This window comes from Geotrypetes seraphini, chromosome 12 (genome assembly GCF_902459505.1).
Source record: "Geotrypetes seraphini chromosome 12, aGeoSer1.1, whole genome shotgun sequence".
In the NCBI taxonomy this organism is placed as follows: Eukaryota; Metazoa; Chordata; class Amphibia; order Gymnophiona; family Dermophiidae; genus Geotrypetes; species Geotrypetes seraphini.
This window is the reverse complement of record NC_047095.1, coordinates 81,244,860-81,265,563: the sequence shown is the minus strand read 5'-3', so window position 1 is coordinate 81,265,563 and position 20,704 is coordinate 81,244,860.

Below are 20,704 nucleotides of genomic sequence, written 5' to 3'. Positions count from 1 at the left end.
TGAAAAGGTCACTTCAACAACACTTCATTATGTTCTCTAATCTCTTCATACAATTTCTTAATACATCTGGTGAGTCGCTTCAGGGTTCCACCCTCTTTCCTCAGCCCAAGACCACTCTCTCTTTCACTAGGTTTTTAGCCCATTACATTAATGGGTGCTAGAATAGATGTGTAGATTTAGGCATTTCTTTCTTTCTTTTTCTCTGTCCCCTGTCTGTCTTCTCTTCTCCCTTACATTTATCTCCCCCATGTCCAGCAGCACCCCTTCCCTGCTCCCCCTGTCCAGAAATAGCCCTTCTCCATTCCTTTTACCTCCCCCCTATCCAGTAGTACCCCTTCTCCCTTACCTGATCACTGTCCAGCATCCGCTAGGCCGGGCAGCCTCGGGGCTTTTGCTAGGCCAGCCCGCTTTGCATTATTGAAGTGGGCCAGCCTAGCAAATGCCCTGCGGCTGCTGGTCTGGGGTTGAGAAGGAAGGCATCGTCAGAAGTCAGCCGGCGTTGGAGATCGGGGCAGGAACGTTGCTGGGGAAACCGCCGCACGCATCGCAAACCGCCGAAGGCTCCTACTGCGCATGCGGCAACATGGAGCCACGGATCAGGGATCACGGCCGCACAAAGTTTCAACTGAGCATGCACTCTAAGGGTTTTATTATAGTGGATGCCAAGCCAATTATCAGATCAGATCACTGATTGGCTCAGGCACTGACAAGAAAGTAAGGTTTCACAGCTCAGACACCCCCACAAATAAAATAAACAACAACCTGATTCTTCCCTCCCTCCCTCCGATTCCCCCAGGGTTGTTCAATGTCCCCAATGATGACAACATCCCCTGCCCCCCCCATTCCCTGCACCTTTAAGATGAAGAAGGCAGAAGGGATGCCCACTCCCTCCTCCTGTATTCCCCACCCCAACAACCCCCCCATCCCGACACCTCCACACCTTTAAAATGAAAAATGGCAGGAAGAACACCGGGCGTATCCTTTCTTCTTCCCCATCTTGCTATAACTACTATTCTAACTTCTAATGCTTGTTCATAGATGACATTTACGTACTGCTTGATTTCTGAAGGTGTAGAGAACGCATAGAAGGAATTTTCGTCATCTTGAAGTGAATTAGCAAGGGTATGCCAACAAAGACCCCTTGGCCTGTGAAAGATTGTGGGCATTACAGTATATCCAAGATGGCATTGGACAGTGACTTGATCCCAACAGCTGCCAATCTTCTGGTAGCCATGAAAGAAATAATCTGCCATATGGCGGGTATCCTCGATAACAAGCTCTCCAAGCTCCATGTGGCTAATGATGAGTTAAAAGAGAATGTGGCTTCACAGGTTTCTCAAGTACAACATGCATAGGAATGGATGTCTTGCCAGAAGATGCAATGGCGAAGCTGGTGATAAAGGTGTCTGTCTTAGAGAACAGATACAAAATTCTTGAAGACCAGTTTGATGAGCAAGAGAACCGAGGTTGGCGCAATAATCGCATGGTTGGCTTGCCAGAGTCAGTTAAAGAGGAAGAGCTGTGGGAGTTTGTGGAACACTGGATCCCACGTGAAGTAAGCCTCAAGCGGTTGAAGGCTGAACATGAGCACAGAGTCGGGGTGCTGAGTGACAATAACCCCAGACCCAGGCCAGTCATTGCTTATATTTTGAATTATGCAAGAAAAGGCTCAGCTCATGGCAAATTACAGGCAGAAGAGAGATAGCTGGAGTATAAAGGTTTTAAGACTTCGCACCTTGGGTACCTGAGAACCGCCTTTGGCTGTCATCCTAGGCACCAGCTCTGTGGGTGCTGTGGGTGCCCGAGCACACCCAATATTTTTGGGACCTCACATGACTGCAGGCACATTACTACTACTACTATAGTGGCGGACCAAGGTGTGGGGGGGGGGGGGGGTGGGTGGGGACGGTCCGCCCCGGGTGCAGCTCATCCAGTCCAGAGTCCGGTGTCTCCATACTGCAGCCTGCATGGTTCAAGCCGCCAACAGTGTTTATGAACTGAACATGCTCCCTTCGGCAGCCCCAGAAGGTTTCACCCTGCTGCAACATCCTGCCTCTGTGGGGACAGGAAGCTGAAGCAGAGGGAAAGCTTCCGAGTCTGCCAGAAGCAGCATGTTCAGCTTATTAACACTGCTGGCAGCCTGAAGCTTACAAGCAGCAGAGAGAGAGATATGAGAAGTGTTGCACCCGATTGGAGGGAGGGGAGGGAGAGAGGGAGGGATAAAGGAGAAAGCCACTAAACTTGTTATCACCCATCATGATGTCACTTCCAGTGTCTATATTTTCCAGATTTTCCATGGTGTCCTTTTTCACTATTTTGATATCGTTTTTTTGCAGTATAATCTAAAGATTTGGTAAGTTTTTTAATACTCTTGCTTGTGACCTTTTTTTAGTATAAGAACATAAGAATAGCCTTACTGGGTCAGACCAGTGTTCCATCTAGCCAAGTATCCCATCTTCGCAGAGGCCAATCCAAGTCACAAGTACCTGGCAAAAACCCAAATACTAGCAGCATCGCATGCTACCATCCCATGTCCGTCTCAACCACAGACTATGGACTTTTCCTCCAGGAAATTATCCAAACCTTTTTTTAAACCAGCTACATTAACTGCTCTTACCACATCCTCTGGCACGCGTTCCAGAGCTTAACTATTCTCTGAGTGAAAAAATATTTCCTCCTATTGGCTTTAAAAATATTACTCTGTAACTTCATCGTGTGTCCCCTAGTCTTTGTAAATCTTGATGCAGTAAAAATCGATCCACTTGTTTGAATCCTTTTGTTATGGTTTAAGTTGGTCGATGGAACTAGCTTAAGCCCTTTCAGTTATGTCATCACGAGCCTGTATTTTCTGTTCCCTCTAATCTTGCCTGGATAGTTCCTCTTTTGATTTGCCACATGTATACGTTCCACTGTATTACAGTACTTCATTACACCCTGCATTTTGGTTATCCTCAATCTCATTTTGTCAATATTGTGGAAAGTTCCCTATAATTATGGATATTATGTGTTTCACTTTTTTGAATTTTCATGTGGTTTATATATATTGGCTTCCAATTCTTTCCAACTACTGGCTCATTTCATGATTTTGTTAATTTATTAAACGGCTGTTATGTTGTGTTTTTTTAGCTATTAAGATAGTGTGGTATCCTCTCTGTACCATCTGTAGATTTGATAGCCTTTGATTTATATTCACAATCACATATATATATCTGTATCTTCAAATGTACGGTAATTAGTCTTGGTTGGTCCCCATATCTTTGGTTCAAATCAAAATGAGTAACTTTATCTTCTTATTCGAGTCACATGCTTCAATGTAGTTTTATTTTGATGTTTTTGGATATGCACTGGATACACCCAACTCGGTGTATTATTTTAATTTATATCATCATGATTTTTAATCATATACTCAGTTCCCCAGTTTTTATTGGAATCCAAATTTATTTCTCAGCATTATACATATATCTATATTTATCTAAATGCTGGTAAATGTCAACATTATTACCAACGTTTGGATTTCATTATTGGTTTGTGGTTATCATTTGGGACTCCTGATGCAGGCACCATAGCCGAAACACAGTCCGTGTCGAGTCTATGCGTTGAGCCATATATTGATGTGACTGTTTTAGACCATTTGTTATATATTTTATTTGCTACTAATAAAGAGGGGTTTTGGAGACCAGGCACGCTCTGCTCTTTTTCTTGGATTTCACTCACTAACTCATCATTACACATTTATCTCATTCACACATTACAGTTTCTTTTGTTTTTGCACAGTATTAGGAGGGCATGCATCACTGTTTCTGTTTCTGTGGTGCTGCACTGTATGCAGAGTCTGGTTCAGTTTAACTTTTGTCTACCTATTTCTATTTATTTATTTAAGCATTTATATACCGCTTATAGTCTAAGTGGTTTCTATTTAGGTACTCAAGCATTTTTCCCTATCTGTCCTGGCAGGCTCACACTCTATCTAATGTACCTGGAGCAATGGGGGATTAAGAGACTTATTCTATTCTGGATAAAGGTGTATCTGTGTTATGCGTGAATGAAAAAGACATGGTTTTTCCGTTAGCATTGACTCTGTAGGATCAATTTACTAATCTGGCTTGTTTAGTTTAAAATGGGTGTATTATATTGATGTTCTAGTTCTCACTGCAATGTTTAAGATGCTGCCTTTTCCTAGTTACACCCTTGTTGTGTGACTCGTGGATTATTACTAAGAATATTTTTTTCATATAAAGGAGGGGAATGTTAAAACATGATCGGCCCCAGGTATAATTAACGTTTAGACAAGAAGAATAGATACAAAGTCTTTTTTATTTTTATTTTTCTTAAGTGTAATTGGAATTTGTAACCTGTGGGAATGTGCATTTCTTCTCATATTTTACATAGTATAGAGGAAATGCATTTCTGTGTTCTATTTTTCCAGTGTTATACTGTATAGAAGGTTTGTCTTCCTGGAGTTCAGGATTTGTCTGCATATTTGTTTTTCTAATTTTTAGTTACTTATTCTGTATTTGTTGAGAATCTGTTTTGGCAGCAGTGCAGCTTATGCTTCCCCCCCCCCCCCCCCCCCAAGGAGGTGATGGTGTATTGGTATTCTAGATCTCACTTTGATAATTACTGAAGTGTTCTCTCTTCATAAACAGGGTTGCTGTTTGAGCTCTTTCAGTTCTGTAATAACATGAGAAGCTTGATTTATAGGTTCTAAGGGTGTTTTTGCAGGATACTATGACCATTAGTATAAGAGTTTGCTGCTTCTCAGTGCACTGGATTTTTGAGGTGAGCTCAGTTTGAGGTGAGCTCTCCACACCTTCAAGTTTAACGAAATGTAAGACTATTTCTTTTATTGTGATGGCCAGGGGAGGGAAGATATTGGGCACCCCCCAATCATTTTGAAAAGTTGGCTCCTATGGATGCAAGGACTCTCCTTAGTAGATGCCTAGAAGGATCTGCACAAGAAATGGAAAGTCTTTATCTGAAGTGTTTCCCTCTTCTGCTTCTTCTGATTTTCTGGGACAGTAAATAAGGTGGCATAGTAGGGAGGGGGGGTGGTCCGCTCTGGGCACCGTCTTGATGGGGGTACCGGCACCCATCTACCTTTCTGCCCTCCTGCTCCTTTCCGACCCCCCTTGTTGCATGTGTGCACCCCTTCCCTGGTTCCTCTTTAGTTTTACCAGCACGAGCAGTATCACGAACGTGCTGCCCACGTTGGCGTCGGCTCTCTCTGACGTTGCTTCCACGTCTTGTACCTAGTAAGTGATGCCAGAGGGAGAGCCAACATGATGCAGGCAGCAAGTTGGTGATGCTTTTCACACTGGGAAAATTAAAGAGGTATGAGGGAAGGGGGCACGAGCACATCAGGGGAGAGGAGGTCAGAAAAGAGGGTGGGGAAGGTGTGCCACTGCCCCGGGTGCCAGTCGCCCTCGCTATGCTACTGAGTAAACATGTATTACATGCTTGTGGCATTGAAGAGAATAGCTTCCAGTGAAATAATAGAGTGATCCCTATTGTATTTGTTAATATACCCCCTCCCCCTTTTACAAAACCGTAGCACGATTTTTAGAGCCAGCCACGGCGGTAATAGCTCTTACGCTCGTCATTAGAGCTGTTACCGCTGCGACAGGAGCTAAAAGCCACGCTTCTGTAAAAGGAGGGGATTGAAAACGAATGGAATGGCTAGCATTTCTCAGCCATCCCTTATCTGATTCTGAGAGGCAGCAGTTTCTCAGTGCTTTGGTGTTTTTACACAGTGCTTGGTCTAGCCCTGTGCGCTGTGAGAAATCGAAGGTGACACCTGTTTCTTTACCTATTATTTTATTCATACTTCAAGACAACATGCACTATGGTTGATTAGCGTCTCTATTTTCTCGTTGACTTATTCCACTCCTAAACAAACAGACCTCTTAAAGACCATTTCCAAGAAAATTATACCATCATGGACTTCTTTCACATTTAATCAATTACTGGGGAAGGGAGAGGCTCATCCTTTTTTCTTCTCTCCCTTGCACTGTTTTTCTTTTTCTGTTATATCAGATGTAAAGGGCAGTGTTTGGGGGCGCGCTCATCCTAGTGATTACGGTTTATTGTTATCCTATGCTGACTCGGTGCTCGACGCGTACCAGCGCTTTGGGGGCTGGACGTGGTTGAACTATGATGAGGCATTTAGGGATAAGATGGAGGAGAACTCGCATATGTCGTGGGGTACACAAGATGTCAATCTGTGGCTTACACATATGTCCTCCAAGGGTGGGGCGGCCTCTGTGAGTGGGGGCCGTGTGCCTGTTGGTGTGTCGGGCGGCGGGCGGCCCTTTCGGTCCGGGACGGGGGCGGGGACGGGTGGGGGAGCGGTTAATGACGTCTGTTGGAGATTCAACAAGTCGACCTGCTCTTTCACGGACTGCAGGTTTCGTCATGCGTGCTCCCAATGTGGGCAGCCGCATCCCCTGCTTAAGTGTCCCAAGAAGCCAGTTGGGGGTGCCTCGGGCGTTGGCAAATAGGGAGGGGTTGTGTTCGGTGCCCACGCCGGTTTTGGTGGGCGTCTTAGGCCCGTGGCTGCGTCGTTACCGGCCTTTGAGTGTAGCTACTCTGTTGGAGCGCGGTTTTTCAGTTGGTTTTGAGATACCGTTTCGTGGTGAGTTGTCGGGGGCCCGGTCGCGGAATGCGTCTTCCGTTAGTCATTTACGTTCTGTTGTTCGTTGCAAATTGGAGGAGGAATTGCGTTTGGGGCGGATTGCTGGTCCTTTCCGTGTGCGGCCGTTTCCGGTCATGATGGTGTCTCCGCTGGCGGTCGTTCCTAAGAAGGAACCGGGCAAGTTCCGCCTTATTCACAATTTATCCCGGCCTGTCGGGTTTTCTGTGAATGATGGTATTCCGCGGGATTTGTGTACGGTGCGGTATTCCTCGGTTGACTGTGCATTGCGGCTTATTCTTAGGGCTGGCCGCGGGGCTCTGTTAGCGAAAGTCGATATTCAATCTGCTTTCCGGTTACTGCCTGTTAATCCTCAGTCTTACCCTTTGTTGGGATTTCGTTTTGATGGTGCTTACTTTTATGATCGCTGCCTACCGATGGGTTGTTCCATCTCTTGTGCTTATTTTGAGATGTTCAGCACGTTTCTGCATTGGGTGGTTGTTCAGCGTTCTGGGTTGGATGCTGTGGTACACTATCTTGATGATTTTTTGTTCATAGGCCCCGGTGATTCGGATGAATGTGGGCGCCTTAAGGGGGTTTTTGAAGCTATGGCCGCGGAATTTGGCATTCCATTAGCGCAGGATAAGTCCGAGGGTCCGGTCACGTCTCTGGTTTTTCTGGGGATTGAGTTGGATTCGGAGGCGTTGGTGACTCGTCTGCCGGCGGTTAAGGTTCGGCAATTGCTTGATCTTATTGAGCGTGTGTTATCTGCTCCGAAATCTACTTTGCACGTAGTTCAGTCGTTGATTGGCTCTCTTAATTTTGCTTGTCGGGTTTTGCCCATGGGTCGTGCCTTTTCGCGTCGGTTGGCTGCTTCCACGGCGGGGGTCAGGGATAGGCATCATTTTTTGCGTCTGTCAGCCGGGGTCCGGGCGGATCTTCGCATGTGGTCTGGTTTCTTACGAGACTTTAATGGCTGCTTGCCTATGCAGGCGCCAGAGGTGTCTAATGGGGATTTAGAGCTTTTTTCTGACGCGGCGGGAGGGGTAGGCTTTGGTCTTTTTTGTCAAGGCGCCTGGTGTGCTGAGAGGTGGCCCCAATTTTGGGTGGATAGGGGTATCACGCGTAATGTCACGCTCTTGGAATTGTTTCCTTTCATTGTGGCTTGTGAATTGTGGCCTGACAAATTGAGGGATAGGCGGGTTGTGTTTTGGTGCGATAATCTGGGAGTGGTAGAGGTGGTGAACAGGCAGGTTGCGCACTGCTTGTCAGTAAATGTGCTGGTGCGAGCGTTGGTATTGCGCTGTCTGCGTCTTAATGTGTTTATTAGGGCTCGGCATGTGCCCGGGTTGCAGAACGGCATTGCTGATGCTCTCTCTCGTTTCCATTTTTCGCAGTTTCGTCGACTGGCGCCGGAGGCTCACGGGGAAGGTTCGGTGATGCCGGAGCATTTGTGGAGCCTGGTCGAGAAGGAGTGTGGGAAATGCTCCGCCTGTCGGTAGCACCGGCTACTTGGTTGCATTACTGTGCTGGTTTCCGCTTGATTTTTACATTTTTGAGTAACAGGGGTTGGGTTCCGGGTGATGTGGCCGAGTCCTTTCTTGAGGATTTTGTGCTGGATTCAGGCAGGTCCGGGGTGTCTAGACGGGTGGTTCAGGGGAGGTTGGTGGGGTTTGCCTTTTTCTGTCGGGCTTTGGGTTGGCACTGCCCTTCATCGGGTTTCCTAGTTCAACGTCTGCTGCGTGCGCTCGGGAGGGTGGCTCCCCCTAGGCCTGATTCTCGTTTGCCTATTCAACACGACTTGCTTGTTCGGCTTTTGTCAGTACTGCCTGATTTGGCTCGCTCTCCTTACGAGGCGGCTCTGTTTCGGGCGTCTTTTTCTTTAGCCTTCTTTGGGGCATTGCGTGTGGGGGAATTGTTAGTTAGTGCAGCCGATATGGCAAGAGGGCGCGGTTTGTTGGTGGAACATGTTGAGTTGGGCGCTAGTGAGGCAAGAATCTGTGTGGCTAGCTCTAAGACGGATCAGGTCGGTCGCGGCCAGTGGTTGGTTCTCCGCCAGGTGGAAGGTTGTGTTTCTTGTCCGGTGTCTTGTCTGAGGGCCTTCTTATCGGTGCGTGTTGCGGTTTCCCCTGTCTTATTCGTGCATGCGGATGGGGTCCCTCTTTCTAGGTTTCAGTTCTTGGCGGTGCTGCGTCTGGCTTTGGTGCGTTGCGGCGAGGAGCCTAGGAGTTACGGCACGCATTCATTTCGGATCGGTGCTGCCACTAGCGCTCGTGCTGCCGGTATGTCGGAGGCGGGCATCCGGCGGTTGGGGCGGTGGGTATCCGGGGCTTTTCGCGGTTACATTAGACCATCGTGTTCGGCTAGAGGGCGTGGGGATGGTTCGGCGGGTAGGTGATTGTAATGGGGACAGGGGGGAGTTTATTGTTCTGTTTGTGGCCAATTTGTTTTGTTTTTCAGGTGCTGGTCGGAGTTGTACTGTGTGGATCATCGGTCATTCCTTTGTGCATTGGGCTGGAGAGAGGGCATTGTTGCGCCCTGGAGGGCACAATCTTGGACTTGGTCATTTGGGTGTGCGGGTCTCTTGGTGGGGGCAGCGCGGCATGAGATGGCATCAGCTTGTGCCGTTTTTGTCACATTGGCGGGCTGGCCCTCGTCGTCCGGATGTGCTCATTATTCATTTGGGTGGTAATGACGTAGATGCCATGACGGCCAGACAGTTAGTTAATATCATTAAGGACGATTTGCGGGTTCTTTTTGCTTGGTTTCCAGGTACGCGGGTTTTATGGTCGGATGTTATTCCACGTCCTCGGCGTCTTACGTCTCGGCGGTGGACTCGTGGTTTGTCTAAGTTTAACCGGCAGGTGGGGAAGTGGGTCGAGTCGCAGGGCGGGGTGCAGCTGTTACATGGGTGGGTTGATGTGGGTTGTGGTGGGCTTTTTCACACTGATAGAGTGCATTTGTCCGACATCGGGTGGGATTTGCTCTTAGATGACTTTGCGGTAGGTTGCGAGCGTGTTTTGGGTTTGGTTTAGCCGCTGCTCTGTTGCTTGGGGGGGGGGGCCTGTGTGTACACAGGCCTATGGCGGATCTCCCGAGCTATTCGGTCATTGGGCTCATCGGGTGATGAGCGGTGGGCCGGCGGGGTGCCGTGCCTGTGGGGTCAGGTGACCCGGATAAAGGGGCATGAGGGACATGCCACCCCTCTGACCCTTGTTGAGGTGGCAGGGTCGAGGGCACTGAAAGTTTGTTTTTTGGTAGCTCGGGAGGAGCTCTTTGATTTATGTTAATCACTGTTTGATGGAAAATATAATATGTAATGATATTTTAATAAACTGAGCTGCGGCTAATTACCAAAAGTTGTTTTTGCTTGTTATTGTTAAATAGGCAGAAGGTTTATCAGGGTAACATCGGTCGGGAGGGGGTGTGAGTCTCAGGGAGCAAAAAGGGCCCATCCAGATCCCGTTGTTAATGGGAGCCCGAGACCTCGTGTCGAAGGGCAAAATATAATACGGGGCTGGTGGGCCTCCGTTTTGCTCTTCGGCCGGGGCGGTCGGGGGGGCGGAGGAATTCGCCCGGGGGCTGATTGGCTTAGCTTTAGGCGAAAGCCAACTTTAAATTTGATAGGGTGCGCGGCGGAGGCGGTTCGGAGGCGAGGGGATTAAAGGGGGGGGCAGTGGAGGACTCAGCCGTTTGGGTCCTCCAGGGCGTTTTTCCCTCCCACCCTCCCTTTGTTTTCTTGTTCTTGGGAGTAGTTCGGGGGCGGATCTCCCGAGCTATTCGGTCATTGGGCTCATCGGGTGATGAGCGGTGGGCCGGCGGGGTGCCGTGCCTGTGGGGTCAGGTGACCCGGATAAAGGGGCATGAGGGACATGCCACCCCTCTGACCCTTGTTGAGGTGGCAGGGTCGAGGGCACTGAAAGTTTGTTTTTTGGTAGCTCGGGAGGAGCTCTTTGATTTATGTTAATCACTGTTTGATGGAAAATATAATATGTAATGATATTTTAATAAACTGAGCTGCGGCTAATTACCAAAAGTTGTTTTTGCTTGTTATTGTTAAATAGGCAGAAGGTTTATCAGGGTAACATCGGTCGGGAGGGGGTGTGAGTCTCAGGGAGCAAAAAGGGCCCATCCAGATCCCGTTGTTAATCAATTACTGGGGAAGGGAGAGGCTCATCCTTTTTTCTTCTCTCCCTTGCACTGTTTTTCTTTTTCTGTTATATCAGATGTAAAGGGCAGCTGTAGCAAATTCAAACCAAGTGTTATGATGCACAAAGAGTATTTTCTAAATGTTGCTTGGTGAGCATTAAAGGTTTCCTGTTGCATTTGTTTGTTTATTAAAATTTGCTATCCCTCAACTTATAACAGATCAGTGCACCTTACAAAATACATGTTGGTATGAAAAATCTTATACACGAATACAGGATGTCTGGTGCAGTACTTGGAGAGCCCCCCCAGGAAAGAGACTTGGGAGTACTGGCCGACAAGTCAATGAAGCCATTTGCGCAATGTGTGGCGGTGGCAAATAGGGCGAACAGAATGCTAGGAATGATTAAGATGGGGATCATGAAAAGATCGGAGAAGGTTATCATGCCGCTGTACCGGGCCATGGTACTCTCCCACCTGGAAAACTGCGTCCAGCACTGGTCGCCGTACATGAAGAAGGACATGGTACTACTCAAAAGGGTCCAGAGAAGAGCAACTAAAATGGTTAAGGGGGAGATGGAGGAGTTGCTGTATAGTGAGAGATTAGAGAAACTGGGCCTCAACTTCCTTGAAAAGAGGAGACTGAGAGGGGACATGATCGAAACATTCAAGATAATGAAGGGATTAGACTTAGTAGATAGAGACAGGTTGTTCAGCCTCTCCAAGGTAGAGAGAACAAGAGGACACTCTCTAAAATTAAAAGGGGGTAGATTCCATACAAACATAAGGAAGCTCTTCTTCACCCAGAGGGTGGTAGAAAACTGGAACGCTCTTCCGGAGGCTCTTATAGGGAAAAACACCCTCCAGGGATTCAAGACAATGTTAGACAAGTTCCTGCTGAACTGGAACGTACGCAGGTAAGGCTAGACTCAGTTAGGGTACTGGTCTTTGACCTAAGGGCTGCCGCGTGAGCGGACTGATGGGCACGATGGACCACTGGTCTGACCCAGCAGTGACTAATCTTATGTTCTTAAATCAATTAAAAACAAGAAAAGAACGCCATTATGAATAGAAAAGACTTAACTTAAATATTTAAAAAAAGAGAAACCCCCTCTCTTTTTTTGATGTGGTCTCTTGAACGCAGTCTTCTCATGTCCGCCAACAATCTAAAAATTACGTCAGATTAAATGCTAAATTAAAAAAAAATGAGTTTTCAACATAGACTTAAATTTAGGAAAAGAAAGATCATTTCGAATCACTTGTGGGACGTCATTCCATATAAATTCCAGCACTTTTTAGATAATAGTTCCAATGAGCGTTAATAGATTCTTTTTTTCTTGTAATCTAATTATGTAAACCTAACTGAGCTCTTAACTTTAAGAGATAATTCAGTATACAAGTCTGTGATTTAGGTTAGATTAGATATAAAGAAAAAAGCTGAATTACAAGTTGATTCATAATGAGCCATTTTCAGTGAAGGAAGTACTAGTCTCTGAGAGTCAACTGACCATAATGTACGTATTGGAGTATATGGAATGGTTACGGCAGATACAGTGTACTGTACACATCCTTAGATGCACTGCTGTTTTGTTTTGTGTTTTTGAATTTCTAAGATCCCCAGTGTATGTTTACCCAGTGACTCAACTTAAATGCCAGGAAAAGAAAGACGAGACAAACGCAAATATTCCTTAGTGGTGTAAGAGTAAGAAAAAAACCCCAGAGATGAGCTGGGAGTTTACAGTAATCCAACAGTAATTAAATTTGTCACACTAGACAGGCTTTTGTCATATGCGAGTATTTTTATGCAAAACGTTTGATTCAGATATTGCCTCCTTCCATAGTGTCCTCCCTGTATAAAGCTAAGGCATCGAGCGCTGGAGAACATAAGAACATAAGCAATGCCTCTGCTGGGTCAGACCCGAGGTCCATCGTGCCCAGCAGTCCGCTCACGCGGCGGCCCAACAGGTCCAGGACCTGTGCAGTAATCTTCTATCTATACCCCTCTATCCCCATTTCCAGTAGGAATTTGTCCAATCCTTTCTTGAACCCCAGTACCGTACTCTGCCTTATAACGTCCTCTGGAAGCGCATTCCAGGTGTCCGCCACACGTTGGGTAAAGAAGAACTTCCTAGCATTTGTTTTGAATCTGTCCCCTTTCAACTTTTCCGAATGCCCTCTTGTTCTCTTATTTTTCGAAAGTTCGAAGAATCTGTCCCTCTCTACTCTCTCTATGCCCTTCGTGATCTTGTAAGTCTCTATCATATCCCCTCTAAGTCTCCTCTTCTCCAGGGAAAAGAGACCCAGCTTCTCCAATCTCTCAGAATATGACAGGTTTTCCATACCTATTATCAGACGTGTTGCTCTCCTTTGAACCCTCTCGACTAACCTTGAGAAAACTTGCTGCAGCCCCGGAACAAAGTTATCCTGCTCCTAAGCCCAAGGGAATCAGTTCACAGTCACTGAAGGAAAAGTCTTCACACAACAGATTGTTGTTTCAAAACCAAATCAGGATTACCGAAGACAAAAAAAAATTGCTGAATCGGTACACTGGTACTGCAAAGAGAAAAACAGTTCTCCAAAACTTTCAACAGAGAAAAATCATGGATTTCACTTTTTTGGAGCTGCTTGAGAAAATGAGGAGGGATTGGAATTCCCTAGGCCTCCTTTTCTCACACCTATAACCAGAACACACAGAGATCCTTTGCTTAGGGTTACCAGATGTCGGGGAAAACTCATACATATCCTCTTTTGAGGACTGTCCGGATGTCTAGATGGAGTTTCAAAACCCAGCAGATCCATATACAATTTTTAATACAAATAAAGGATTTCACTGTAAGGAAAGTAAAAAAGTTTTCATAGAGTAACCTTGTCCTTGAGGTTGACTTAATTTCAGTGAAATGAATTATGGAGATTATTAGATAGTAGATAATATGTATGTAAGTTCCATTCCTGTATCATAAACCACACTGTTGCAGTGAACTTCCTTCTAACAGTGCATAGAAAAGAACAGTAAAATAGGATGCTTGCTTGCGAGCTTCCCCTGTGCTCTGAAAAGTTAGAAACATAGAAACATGATGACAGATAATAATAATAATAATTTTATTTTTATATACCGCCCTACCACATAGTTCTAGGCGGTTCACATACAATGCTAAAATTATACAATCAATGAATAAAAATACAATGTTCTAAAAACCAGTGATAAAATTATACAATAGATGAATGATATGCAATTTACTAAAATACAATAAAATTTCTCAGGAATATACATGCTATAAGATCAATATGCAAATTTCCAATCGATATTCTGGAACATCAGTTTACAAATTTGTTGAATAAATCAGTTTTTAGTAGTTTCCTAAAGAACATATATGAGTGGGCCTGAGAAATAATAGTGCTTAGCCATAAATCCATTTTACCTGCCTGAAAACCGAGCAATTTATCGAAAAATCTCTTATAACGACAAGGCTTAATAATCGGGAAAACAAATAAATATTGCCCTCGGGTAATTCTGTTAGGTTTGTATCATTCAAAGCATAAAGACAAATGATTAGGAGCCATACCAAACAGTACTTTAAAACAGGTGCAAATGTCCCAAATATCCCATCCAGTCTGCCCATCCACAGTAACCATTATCTCTTCCTCTCTCTAAGAGATCACACATGCCTATCCCAAGCTTTCTTGAATTCAGCCATAGTCTCTGTCTCCACCACCTCTTCCAGTTCCACACATCTACCACCCTTTTTGTAAAAAAGCATTTCCTTAGATTACTCCTTAGCCTATAACCTCTCAACTTCATTCTATGCCCTCTCATTCCAGAGCTTCCTTTCAAATGAGAGACTCGACTCTTTCGCATTTACACCACGTAGGTATTTAAACATCTTTATCATATCTCCCCTCTCCCACCTTTCCTCCAAAGTATACATATTGAGATCTTTAAGTCTGTCCCCATACGCCTTATGACTAAGACCACACACCATTTTAGTAGCCTTCCTCTAGACCGACTTCATCCTTTTTATATCTTTTTGAAGTGTGGCCTCCAGAATTGCACACAATATTCAAAACGAGGCCTCACCAGAGTCTTTGTATTATGCTTATTCTGTACATTGGACAATGAGCAGTGAAGGATAACTTCAAGGGTTCTAAAATATTTTCATCCACAAGAAACCTGCTAAACCAGCTCTGGATAACTGAACAGCAAACACTTTAAGGTGCCAGATTTTCCAAATGAACAAGAATAAAAAAACGAATAAGACACCTGGTGCTGTTTGTTCATGTTTCAGACCGTTTGTACAATAAGGTTATTTGAGTTTCAAGTTTCAAGTTTATTATGCAATTTGATTAATCGCCTATTCTACATTCTAGGCGATATACAAACATAAATGAATAAATTAAAACTTGGGATAATTATTACATAGACAAATAATATTACATAATTACAAAAACTTACAATCATGAAACACTAGGAAATATATTTTTAAAGGGTTACATTCTGTATCAAATTCTATATTTCGGGATTAAAACAAAAGGAAGGGAGTAAAGTACAAATACCAAGGAATGTAAAGTCATTTATTAACTAAAAACGTCATTGAAAAGGAAACTTTTAAGCTTAGTCTTGAATTTAGCTAAGTTCTTTTCTTCTCTAATATAGAGAGGGAGATTATTCCAAGACTGAAGGGCGGTCACTGAAAAAATAGTAAGCCGTCTAGTGTTAATAACTTTCAATGAGGGAATAGCCAATAGATGTTGATCCTGAGATCTCAGTGTTCTTGTAGTTATATATGGAATTAACACTCTGAAGATGAAAGCTGGGGTTTGAGACATTAGTGATTTGAAAGTAAGCAAACATATTTTATATAAAATACGATGTGCAACGGGAAGCCAGTGGGATTCCTTAAGTAAAGGTGTGACATGGTCGAATTTATTTGCTTTATGAATTATTTTTATGGAAGCGTTCTGTATAATTTGAAGGCGTCTGATTTCTTTTTGGGATAGGCCCATAAACAAAGCATTACAATAATCTAGTTTGGAAATAATTAGGGAATGTATTAGAATATTTAAAGATTTTGCGCATAAGAATTTTGCAACAGAACGAATTTGGCGTAATCTAAAAAAAGTAGATTTAACCACGTTACTTATGTGGTCGTGGTATGATAATTTAGTGTCGAAAGTTATACCTAGGATCTTAATATTTTGGCGTATCTGCAGAGGAGTATGATTAATAGAAATAGGGAAAATTAGTGTGCTACAATCTTTCCAAAGAAAGAGTATAACGTTGGTTTTAAGGATATTTAGGGATAGCTTATTAACATCAAGCCAATGGTGAATTTGATCCAATTTCTCATTTATTGCTGTTATTTCTTGTGTGTTATTAGGGTCAATTGGATGTAATATTTGAATGTCATCGGCATAGGCGTATACCGAAAATCCAATAGATTGACATAAGGTCAAAAGTGGAGCAAGAAATATGTTAAATAGTATTGGAGAAAGTATTGATCCTTGTGGTATACCATATGGTGCTGAGAAACTATTGGAGGTGGTGTTATTAAAAAAGACCTTGGACGAACGATTATGAAAATAAGATTTGAACCAGTTTAAAACTTGATCAGTTATGCCGATGGACTGAAGCCTATGAATTAAAAGAGTATGGTCGATGGTATCGAAGGCAGAGGATAAGTCTAATGAGATCAAGACAACCGAAGAATGGTGATCTAAATGGTACAAAATTGTTGTGGTCAAACCTATCAAAGAATATTCAGTAGAGTGATTTTGTCTGAATCCTGTTTGATTTGGATGCAGGACATTAGTTTTTTCTATGTATTCTAATAATTGATTATACACGATTTTTTCCGTTATTTTTGCTAGGTATGGAATATTGGCTATTGGTCTATAGTTAGATTTTATATCGGGGCCAATTTTTTGATCCTTAAGAACTGGTCATATGGTCGATTTTTTCCAAGCTGTAGGAACATTGCCTTGTTGTAAGCTAATATTAATTAATGTGTGTATATAGGGACCAAAAATAGAGAAATATTTTTTAATGACGGTTGGTGGAATAGATTCCGTATAAGACCCTTTGAGGTTTACAGATTTAATAATCTGCTCTAAATCTTTAAGACTAGGCAGATTGAAATGAGAACATTTTGAAGATAATAATGATGACTTATCAAGATCTAATGTAGAAATAATTTGCTGATTTATTGTAAAATGTTTCCTTATATTTTGAACTTTCTCAACAAAGTAATCTGCTAATTCTTGAGCTGTTGGAAGAGGGTTAGATTCTTGGGGTAAGTTTTTAGTTTGACAATTAATGGATTTTAAGATGTTATATAGCGTAGATATATTTTTAGACTGTATAATTTGTTTAGAGTAGTAAGCTGATTTTGCTTGAGTTATTCTTTCTTTATAATACGATGCTTGTTCTTTAAATTTTATTAAGTTGTAAGGATTTTTATTCTTCCTCCATATTCTTTCCAAAGAGCGAAGTTGTTTTTTAATTATGACTAACTCTGCATTAAACCATGGATTGGTTTTCTTTTTTAATGAGATATTTTTTGTTTGAGTTGGGGCTAAATTGTCCATTAAAGCTTGGGTAGCAATTTGCCAATTAAATACAAGATCATCTAATAAAGGTGAATTAAGATTTCCAAAATCAAGGTTAAAATTTGATGCTATTAATTCTGATGAGAGTTTACTTAAATCTTTAAATTTCTTGATTTGAGAGATTTCTATTGTTTTAGATAATGTAATTTGAAACGTAACATAGTAACATAGTAGATGACGGCAGATAAAGACCCGAATGGTCCATCCAGTCTGCCCAACCTGATTCAATTTAAATTTTTTTTTTTTTTCTTAGCTATTTCTGGGCGAGAATCCAAAGCTTTACCCGGTACTGTGCTTGGGTTCCAACTGCCGAAATCTCTGTTAAGACTTACTCCAGCCCATCTACACCCTCCCAGCCATTGAAGTCCTCCCCTGCCCATCCTCCTCCAAACGGCCATGCACAGACACAGACCGTACAAGTCTGCCCAGTAACTGGCCTAGTTCAATCTTTAATATTATTTTCTGATTCTAAATCTTCTGTGTTCATCCCACGCTTCTTTGAACTCAGTCACAGTTTTACTCTCCACCACCTCTCTTGGGAGCGCATTCCAGGCATCCACCACCCTCTCCGTAAAGTAGAATTTCCTAACATTGCCCCTGAATCTACCACCCCTCAACCTCAAATTATGTCCTCTGGTTTTACCATTTTCCTTTCTCTGGAAAAGATTTTGTTCTACGTTAATACCCTTTAAGTATTTGAACGTCTGAATCATATCTCCCCTGTCTCTCCTTTCCTCTAGGGTATACATATTCAGGGCTTCCAGTCTCTCCTCATACGTCTTCTGGCGCAAGCCTCCTATCATTTTCATCGCCCTCCTCTGGACCGCCTCAAGTCTTCTTACGTCTTTCGCCAGATACGGTCTCCAAAACTGAACACAATACTCCAAGTGGGGCCTCACCAATGACCTGTACAGGGGCATCAACACCTTCTTCCTTCTACTGACTACGCCTCTCTTTATACAGCCCAGAATCCTTCTGGCAGCAGCCACTGCCTTGTCACACTGTTTTTTCGCCTTTAGATCTTCGGACACTATCACCCCAAGGTCCCTCTCCCCGTCCGTGCATATCAGCTTCTCTCCTCCCAGCATATACGGTTCCTTCCTATTATTAATCCCCAAATGCATTACTCTGCATTTCTTTGCATTGAATTTTAGTTGCCAGGCATTAGACCATTCCTCTAACTTTTGCAGATCCTTTTTCATATTTTCCACTCCCTCTTCGGTGTCTACTCTGTTACAAATCTTGGTATCATCTGCAAAAAGGCACACTTTTCCTTCTAACCCTTCAGCAATGTCACTTACATACATATTGAACAGGATTGGCCCCAGCACCGAACCCTGAGGGACTCCACTAGTCACCTTTCCTTCCTTCGAGCGACTTCCATTAACCACCACCCTCTGGCGTCTGTCCGACAGCCAGTTTCTGACCCAGTTCACCACTTTGGGTCCTAACTTCAGCCCTTCAAGTTTGTTCAACAGCCTCCTATGAGGAACTGTATCAAAGGCTTTGCTGAAATCCAAGTAAATTACATCTAGCATATGTCCTCGATCCAGCTCTCTGGTCACCCAATCAAAAAATTCAATCAGGTTCGTTTGGCACGATTTACCTTTTGTAAAGCCATGTTGCCTCGGATCCTGTAACCCATTAGATTCAAGGAAATACACTATCCTTTCTTTCAGCAACACTTCCATTATTTTTCCAACAACTGAAGTGAGGCTCACCGGCCTGTAGTTTCCTGCTTCATCCCTGTGACCACTTTTATGAATAGGGACCACATCCGCTCTCCTCCAATCCCCAGGAATCACTCCCGTCTCCAGAGATTTGTTGAACAAGTCTTTAATAGGACTCGCCAGAACCTCTCTGAGTTCCCTTAGTATCCTGGGATGGATCCCGTCTGGTCCCATCGCTTTGTCCACCTTCAGTTTTTCAAGTTGCTCATAAACACCCTCCTCCGTGAACGGCGCAGAATCTACTCCATTTTCTCGTGTAACTTTGCCGGACAATCTCGGTCCTTCTCCAGGATTTTCTTCTGTGAACACAGAACAGAAGTATTTGTTTAGCACATTTGCTTTCTCCTCATCACTCTCCACATATTTGTTCCCAGCATCTTTTAGCCTAGCAATTCCATTTTTTATCTTCCTCCTTTCACTAATATATCTGAAAAAATTTTTATCTCCCTTTTTTACATTTTTAGCCATTTGTTCTTCCGCCTGTGCCTTCGCCAAACGTATCTCTCTCTTGGCTTCTTTCAGTTTCACCCTGTAGTCCTTTCTGCTCTCCTCTTCTTGGGTTTTTTTATATTTCATGAACGCCAACTCTTTCGCCTTTATTTTCTCAGCCACTAGGTTGGAGAACCATATCGGCTTCCTTTTTCTCTTGTTTTTATTGATTTTCTTCACATAAAGGTCCGTAGCCATTTTTATCGCTCCTTTCAGCTTAGACCACTGTCTTTCCACTTCTCTTATGTCCTCCCATCCTAACAGCTCTTTCTTCAGGTACTTTCCCATTGCATTAAAGTCCGTACGTTTGAAATCTAGGACTTTAAGTATCGTGCGGCCGCTCTCCACTTTAGCCGTTATATCAAACCAAACCGTTTGATGATCGCTACTACCCAGGTGAGCACCCACAGTTAATAAGAAGTGATCAGACCATGGTAGTGGTTGAGAGGATTGGAATTGAATTTGAAATTTATTAGCTATAGATGCGGAAGTTAAGATCATGTCAATCGTATGGCCCGCTGAGTGTGTGGGAACCGACAATAGAGGAAAAAGATCAAGTAGTTTAAGATGTGAGAGAATGTCTTTTGTATAGTTGTTGTTAGAATCTTCGAAATGAATATTAAAATCACCTAAAATCAATGGATTATTGGTTGAAGAGCCAAAGTCAAATAGTAATGATTGTAGATGGTAAAGGTTGTTACTATTGATAGGTGGAGGGAGATAAATCAGAAGGACATCTAACCTAGGCTTTGTCCTTAAAGAAAATTAAAGAAAGAGCTTATATATGTAGCCATCCCTGTCCTACTTACAGGGAGAGAGGGGTTGTGCATCCTTTTGAAGTGACCCTGTAGATATTGACAAGGACCCTCAACAGCAGGACACGAAAACACTTCTCACAGCTGAATGATAGTCTAGTCCAGGGGTGTCCAACCTGCGGCCCCTTGAAGTATTTTGTGCGGCCCTGGTCGAGGGCGATGCAGTGTTTTCCTCTGCTGCCCCCGGGTGTTTACCGTCTTGCTGGCTCCCTCCTCTGTCTTGCTGCAGCGTTTGTGCGGCCTCAGAAAAATTTAATGCAGGGAAGCCAATGCGGCCCAGGGAAGCCAAAAGG